Below are 7,957 nucleotides of genomic sequence, written 5' to 3'. Positions count from 1 at the left end.
AAGGAAGATTTCTAGTGTTGTGATACAGAGATCTGTCACATTCACCACTTTCTTTGGAGGCTTGGATGAAGATAAAGAAGGCCTACTCACTTACGCTGTAGGCAACACATAGCAGGGAAACCCAGCTGATATGTTGGCGGGCAGGACTCAGATAAAAAAGATCTCAACCTCTGTAACTCCTTTAACTTTATTGGCCCCAAACCAATAAAGTTAAACTTGATAGGCCTTATATTCCACTTCCAAAAAGTCGATAGCCCAAGTAGTGAAAGAGAAAGACCTACTTAAGGATGGTTGTGTGAAAAAAGACCCAAGCATTTTAGCCAGCCTACAGCTCCTGAGAAGTCAACAGGGTGATGTGGCTGCTCAAAGAGCTAATGCAGCCTTGGATCCCATTACTAGAGCTCTCATATCTAGAATTACAGTTGATTCCAGATTTATCATTCTATGACAGCATTATCCAAAGGGCCTTTTGGAATATTTCATGTTAAGTGGATGGTCAAATATATTTGGGAATTATATTATACTGAGCTTCCCTTACGGAGATACACAGTATATGTTAGCAAATTAAAGATTCTGAGAAGTCCTGCAATAAAGAAACCTGTTTATTTGAACTCAGGTCTTCCTAAATCATTTTACCAGGAAGTGTTTTTTGTTGTTTTGTTTTGTTTTGCTTTGCTTTTGTATAACATCCATTAACAATCAGAACACATTTGGGGAAATGCTGATGTACCATAAGCTACCCTAGGCGTAAATATATCACTCTATCTTTGTACTCTTCAGCAAATAGTACAGTGCAGGGCACAGGACAGGTCCTCAGCACATGCTTGTTGAATGAATGAATATGAATGTACCAGAATACTTCAGTATTGTAAAGTCTCCACATCCCATCACATACAACGTGTACAGGGAGCTGGAACATATCCAAAGGCGAGCCAACAGAATGGAGGGTTTGGAACCTTGGCTATCTAAGGGAGGCTTTGCTTGGAAATGGAGATGTTGGTCAGAACAAAGGCCTGGTTAGCCTGGGGTTCTTGGGGGCGTGATGGTCTTGACTGGGCCTGGCTGGGAGTTTGGAAATGAGATGAGACATACTTTCCAGGAAACAATAGGACATCACAAGCTATTAGCAAAGTCCCAAGCCCAAGCATGGGTAGAAGAATGCAGTGAGGAGTCCCAGGGTCTTGGAGCACTCTGCTGGGTGACAGACCCCTGAGAGACCACCTAGTCCAGCGATTCCCTACCCTGGTTACACACATTAACCCCTGCCTAGTTTTTCAAAATACCATTGTCGGGACTTCTTCCTGGACCACATAGATTAGAATCTCCGGTGTTATTGCCCTGGTAATGGCAGGGCTGGGGCCAGGGTGAAGCAAGCCAGGCTCCTACGGGAGCAAATGTAAGGAGACAGTCACTCTCAGGGCCCTCCCAGGGCAGGGTTGGCACCAGAGAGGGATGCACTTTACATTTTGCATGCTAGGCACCTTTCATTTCTCATCCCAGTTCCAGCCCTGGACACTGGCACTCTATAAAGTTTCCCCCAGGTGATTCTTAGATGGGGCTAGTTTTTAAATCCACCAATGCATTAAAACTCATTCCATTTGCTGGCTGGAAAACAAGGAATCCAAGGCCATGCAGGAAGTTCATGTCAAAGACAGGACCAGAAAGGACCAGTGGAGTGTGGCAGCAGGCAAGGGGCCAAGGAGAAGGCAGGCAGAAGAACTTGGCAGCAACTGCTGGGGACACACCTACAGGGACAGAGGTTTGGCTCTACTCCTAGGGAGGCCTTGTGAGGTAAGATAGGGCCCCAATCCAAGGTAATGGATCCCAGGCAGGGAGACAAAACAGAAATCTGGGAATTAGAGAATAAACACAGTCACAGGAGCTAGACTGCATGACTTGGTCCTCATGACCAGATATGGCCTAGTGATGGGGTTGGGAGTATTGGCCAGAGATGCCTGCAATTCAGGGCTCTCAATGTTCCTTCCCATGGTCGCAGAGCCTGTGCAGAGCTGAGCCAGCAAGACAGGGCTCCACAGCGTGGTAGGAAACATGGGCAGTTCTCTATCTTGGGGAGGCTCAATGGCCATCTTCCAACATTCAAATGGAAATCATATCGAAAAGGAATCAAATTTAACTGAAAGGGTTTCAAAAAACAGAACTCACACCAATAAGAGAAATGGCAGGCAGAGTGTTCAGCAGTCCCATGGATATGTTTCTTCTTCAACAGTGTTTGGATGGAACAGACCTGGGGACTCCCTCTCTTCCAGCCTCCGAGCATCCTCCAGTCTCCTCTTCACTTGCAAACTCCGGGATCATCTTCTTGGCCATCTCCTGCTTCTGGGATCAGCCCACACAGTTGTTGTGGTTAGCTCCTTCTTGCCAGCCAATGAGGAGCTCCCAGATTCATCAGAATTATTCCACCGACATGGAGGCAGCCGCCAACCTCCTGGTCAATTTGCATCGGTGAGCCTCCTCCACCCGCTCTCGTGGGGCTTCTGTTTCCACCATGATGATGTGGCTCTGGAAGCTGTGGGCCACTTCTATGAATTGGACAAGGAGAAGCGCAGGGCTCCAAGCATCTCTTGAAGATACAAAACCAGTGTGGCAGCAGTGCTGTATTCCAGGACATCCATAAGTCACCTCAAGATGAGTGGGGTAAAACCCTGGATGCCACGGGAACTGCCATGGCCTTGGAGAAGAAGCTGAACCAGGCTCTTTTAGATCTTCGTGCCCTGGGTTCTGCCCATACAGACCTCCATATCTTGACTTCTTGGAGAGCCACTTCCTCAATGAGGAAGTGAAACTCATCAAGAAGGTGGACAACCACCTGACCAACCTTGATAGGCTGGCTGGCCCCCAGGCCAGGCTGGGCAAATTCCTCTTCCAAAGGCTCACCCTCAAGCATGACTAGGAGCCTACTGGGCCCAAAAACTTCTGAAGGATCCCCCTCAGGTGTCAGGGCTTCTGCCTGAGCCTCTCCTTCCAGCCACTAGGCAGCTTTTTAACCACTTTGGAGCTTTTTCTCAAGACTTGGACCAAATGGATTTAAAACTTTTTGCAGTAAAAAGAGAAAGAGAGAGAGGACAACTCTGCCTCAACATTAGGCATTTCTACTAGCTGGCAATTTCCAAAAATGGAATAAGGCAATGCTTGTAACCTGTCAGATGTGTAAGGAGGTTTGAAGACTGCTGTCTCCACTGGAGAAGCGACCACTTTGTATTACATTAATTTTTTTGTGACCAGGTTTCACACTGTTGCCCAAGTTGGCTCAGTGCAGCCTCGACCTCCCAGGCTCAAGTGATCCTCCTGCCTCAGCCTTCCAAATAGCTGGGACCATAGGTGAGTGCCACCATGTCTGGCTAATTTTTTATTTATATCTTTGTAGACACAGGGTCTTTTTATGTTGCCCAGGCTAGTCTCGAACTCCTGGACTCAAGAGATCCTCCTGCCTTGGCCTCCCAAAATGCTGGGATTTATAGGTGTGAGCCACTGCACCTAGCCTCCACTTTGTATTAAACGACTGCTGTTGTCTTTCAACTCAAAGATCCCGAATTCCTTGTCTTTTTTGTTTTCTTACGTCAAGGAGCTCTACTGTCGTTCTCCAAAATGCTCTATCCAGGTATTCAAGAAGGTAAGGAAGACCACAGGGGCATTTGCATATAATTGGATTATGAAAGACTGAGGTTTGAATAAACTGTGCAGACTATTTACAGACAATTTTCAGGTTAAAATTACATCACGGCTCCCCTTATAGTCATCATCCTTTGATTTCTCTCTTCTGTTTCTCCTCCTGCACCTATTTACACTGACCCAGATCAAATCTAATCAAATCAGCTAGCATTTGTGGAGGGCTTACTGTTAGTCAGGCACTGCGTTAGATGCAGATGCTTACCTTGGAAGCCCGGGCAGAGAAGGTTGGGCTCAAAGAGTCAGGGTTGGGGAGCATAAGGAACACCAGGGCCTGGGATGAATTCTCCAAGGCCAAAAATGCCCACTCCCCATTCATGTAGGCCCAGTGTAGAGAATAAAGATCTCGAATTCCCTAGATGCACTCCCTACAACTGCCGCTTCAATGCTCAGATCAAAAGCCAAGACTGGGCAGGATCCTGGGAATTCCAGGATGTGTGCACATGGCTTCCATGACAGTACAAAAGGGAAGGTTCTCAGGCTGAGGAAGGCAGCTGTTGATTCCTGTGTAGACAGGGTGGGCCATGCTGAGCCAGGAGGAGAGACACAGATAAGCCCTGCCTGCTTCAGGGCCCTTGTCCGTGCTGTTCCTTTGAGGCTGAAAGACTCTTCATGTCCCCCCTGCCTCCTCATCCCAGCCTCCCAGAGTCCCTTCTTCTTGCTTCTAAAGGACAGTTTAAAACTCCCTTCCTTTAGAAAGCATTCCCAGACCCACCAGAGGAAGTTGTGCACCTTTCCATAGCATCTTCAGGCTTTTCTGTGTAACATTTTTCATAACTATAACCAATAACTGTGCAATTGCCGTGTCTCTAGACTACAAGCTCTTTAGGAACAGGGAACTTGAATGAATAAATGAATGAATGCTGTAAGTCAGAAAAAGAAGAAAAAGGTAACTGGAAGCAGGAGAAGCAGAAACTAAGGCATTAAAGATAGAGGTTTGGCTGGAGCAAACAGAAAACCGGACCGGCAAAGCCGAGGGTCAGGTACAGACCAGGAACAGAAGCAGCAAGGGCTGTAGGTCGGGACTGTGAAGAAAGGCTTGCAAATGCTGGATTTAAACAGTATCCCCTTGAGGTGAGGAGTGGGGCTCCTTTCCTGGGCATGGGGCAAGCTTTAGAGAGGAGGCCTCCCATATGAGCTCCCCTGGTTTCCAGCACAAGCAAGATAACCTTCCCATGGCAGAGTGAACCACCCAATATAAATGAGGGTTTATGGGACATCTGTCCTCAGACCATAGGGACTTGAGATCCCTGCTTAGCAAGGTTGCCATGTCTCACTTACAGCTGCCGTGATCTTCTGTTGGGTTTTTGTTGTTGTTTGTTTGTTGTTTTTTGTTTTTGTGTGTTCCTTTTTTTGGCTTTGTTCCCGCCACCCCCCACCACCCAACTAAGCTGAGGGAACTCCATTAGACTCTATCTCCATTACCTGGTCATCTGATTATCAGACACCCTGGGTTTTCTTGATTATTCAGTTGAGACCCCTGGGGGAACTTAAAAGATGGAAGAAGGATGGTGTGTCCCAAGTTGAAGGCAGAGTCCTGTCTTAGAACACAGCTGGGTGTGGTCTGATTAATTGCATTATGACAGGAAAGACAGCAGGGGTTCTGAGATCAGGAATTAGACATCTACTCACGTGTGGCAAGCCCCAAGGGGAGAGCAGAGCCATCAGTCCGGGGGCCACATGAGAGTTGGGGCTGGATGTTAGCTCTGGGGCTTCAGCAGGAAATATTAGGGGTCACCTACTAAGTAGATGGGCAGAGATGCACATAAGAAGTAAGTCAAATACGGGCAACACACAGAAGTCCCAGCAGGCAGGAAGACACCTTTGGGGATGTCTGTTTATAGAAAGCAAGCTAAAAGGACAAGATGTAATCCCCGAGGAGACTGGAGGCCAGGGCAGGACACTTGTCTGAGGAAGGAATGTCCTCAGATTCTGAGGGCCTGAGTAGAAGGAAAATAACCAAGGAAGGACTTAGGGACAAAGGCATATGTCAGACGATCCACTTGTCAGAATGAAGCACAAGATTAGGGACAAGAAGCAAGCAGCCAGGGTGACAAGACCAAATCAACACAGTTGGACTGCAGCAGCTTAAATTCTTCCTGCCTGAAGTCAGAATTGATCCTAGAGCCTGGGGCAGAGCTGAGCCTGCAGATCTGGCAGCCAAGTAGATTCAGCTCTGGGAGGAGAGGGGCACAAAGCCTGGGAACCAGGTAAAGCCTGACAGATGGAACACAAATGATGCCCAGTTCTGCTCCAGCTGTTTTTGATAGCCTGACTTCTTGCTCATAGGTTCAGGAAGGATGAAGAATGGGCTGACATGGCCTTGGAGAGCCGCTGCTTCTTGCGAGGAGTGGGGGAGAGGAGGTTTGTGGATGCAGAATTGCAGAGCACTCTGAGTGTCTTAAAAGGGAGTGGGTATCTTATCAACTGAGGGGAGAACCTTAATTCAAATGAAGAAGAGGGGCTTAAGTCCTCCATTCGCAATAAGAATATGGCCCCTCCAAGAAGTCTGAGAAAGCACATCTTGCTGTATGAAATCACTTTATATGTGGTCTCTTTTTTTATTCTGTGTATTTGCTTAGTTTCTCTCTTCCTCATTAGAAAAAAGAGCAAGGGCTTTGTCTATCTTGTTCACCTCTGTATCCTCAATGTTTGTAATAGTTGGAACCCAATAAGTATTGGTTGAGTAAATGAATGCACACATGCATGAAGGAATCAATGAAGTGACGCATGGTTCTGCAGTTATCATGCAGGCTACTTCTCAGGACTCATGAAAGAAAACCTTGCTCCACGTTGCCTGGGAGGTACTTGGACCCAAACCAGCCTCATAGGTCCAGGAGTGCTAGTCTCTACAACAAACCCATCTACTGACAATTTAACTGAGGGCAGCAAAGCCCAAACCAAGGTTAGGTTCCCACGTCCACATGTCTTCAGACTGCGTCCTCCCTGGCAAGTTTGAGTTTGGATTGTCCATGTGTGTTTGTGAGAATCTGAAGCAGCTGAGGAGAGAGGCCCTGACCAACTGGGAAGGACTGGCAATTCATGGATATCCATGTCCAGGCGACATGCAGGATGTGCTGGCATTCAGAATCCTGGGTGAGGAACCCAGGAACAATTCATTATGTCACGCAGCTCTGGGCAGGTGAAGTCACCACTTTAAGTGAAATGTTCCAAGAAAAGCAAAAAGTCACAAGAACAGAACAGAAAATCAGGGTTAGTGATGGAAATTCATTGATTTCTCTTGTGGGTGTAAATTACAAATGGGTGGGAAAGACAGTAGGTAATAGTAACGGAAGCTGTTACGGGGGAGCATGGCTGTGGCAGAGCTTCACCTGTTGGCTGAGTACCTACTGTGGTGCAGCACTGTATCGGGTGCTAAAGATATTATCATGAACAATGATAATATTCTCAGAGACTCAGTGTTTGGAGAGTACAGACGCTAAAAGAGCAAACACTGAGATAAGAACTTTAATAGTTCCGTGGACACACAAAGCAGGGGCACTTAGCTCAACCTGGCGGAGTGAAGCGAGGGCAAGGAACGCTTCCTAGAAGAAATGACATCCAAGTTGAGAGCTAAATAAGAAAAGAATATGCCAAGCAAAGAGGGAGGGGAGAGAATTCCAAAGCGGGGGAAGTAATAATGTGCCCCACAACCTGGAGCTAAAAGAAATCATGGAGCATTTAGGAGACTACAGGGACTTCGGCCTGGTTGGGGTGTGAAAGAAAGAGTGGTGAGAAGTGAGAGGTGAGTGGAAGCTTGATCATGAAGAACCTCATAAATCAGCTCAAGAAATTTAGATTTCTCCTTTTGTCAGTGGTCGGATGGGAATGAGGGAAGATGGGAAGCACTAATTGAAGGGTTTTAAGAAGGGGAGTATGTTCGGGTATAATCTCTATTTCCCCATTGATTCCATTTTTTTTTTTTTTTGGTGATGGGGGTGGAGACAGAGTCTTGTTCTGTTGCCTAGGCTGGAGTGCTGGAGTGCTGGAGTGCAGTGGTGAGATCTTGGCTCACTGCACCCTCCACCTCCCAGGTTCAAGCCATTCTCCTGCCTCAGTCTCCCAAGTATCTGAGATTACAGGTACCCACCACCACAACTGTCTAACTTTTGTATTTTTATAGAGACAGGGTCTCACCATGTTGGCCAGGCTGGTCTTGAACTCCCGACCAAAGGTGACCCGCCCACACTGGCCTCCCAAAGTGCTGGGATTACAAGTGTGAGCCACCGCACCTGCCCCCCCATCCCATGGATTCTTCCCACAGGAGGAG

The 7,957-nt window shown here is 47.3% G+C and overlaps 1 pseudogene; it reads left to right on the top strand.

The window, feature by feature from the left end:
• The first annotated feature begins 2,079 nt into the window (after positions 1 to 2,079).
• Positions 2,080 to 2,911, top strand: LOC116476209 (ferritin light chain-like; annotated as a pseudogene).
• The last annotated feature ends 5,046 nt before the right edge of the window (positions 2,912 to 7,957 follow it).

The sequence above is a fragment of the Hylobates moloch genome, unplaced genomic scaffold (genome assembly GCF_009828535.3).
Source record: "Hylobates moloch isolate HMO894 unplaced genomic scaffold, HMol_V3 SCAFFOLD_11, whole genome shotgun sequence".
NCBI lineage: Eukaryota > Metazoa > Chordata > Mammalia > Primates > Hylobatidae > Hylobates > Hylobates moloch.
The sequence above is the reverse complement of the archived record's forward strand: the minus strand, read 5'-3'. Positions and strand labels throughout refer to the sequence as shown.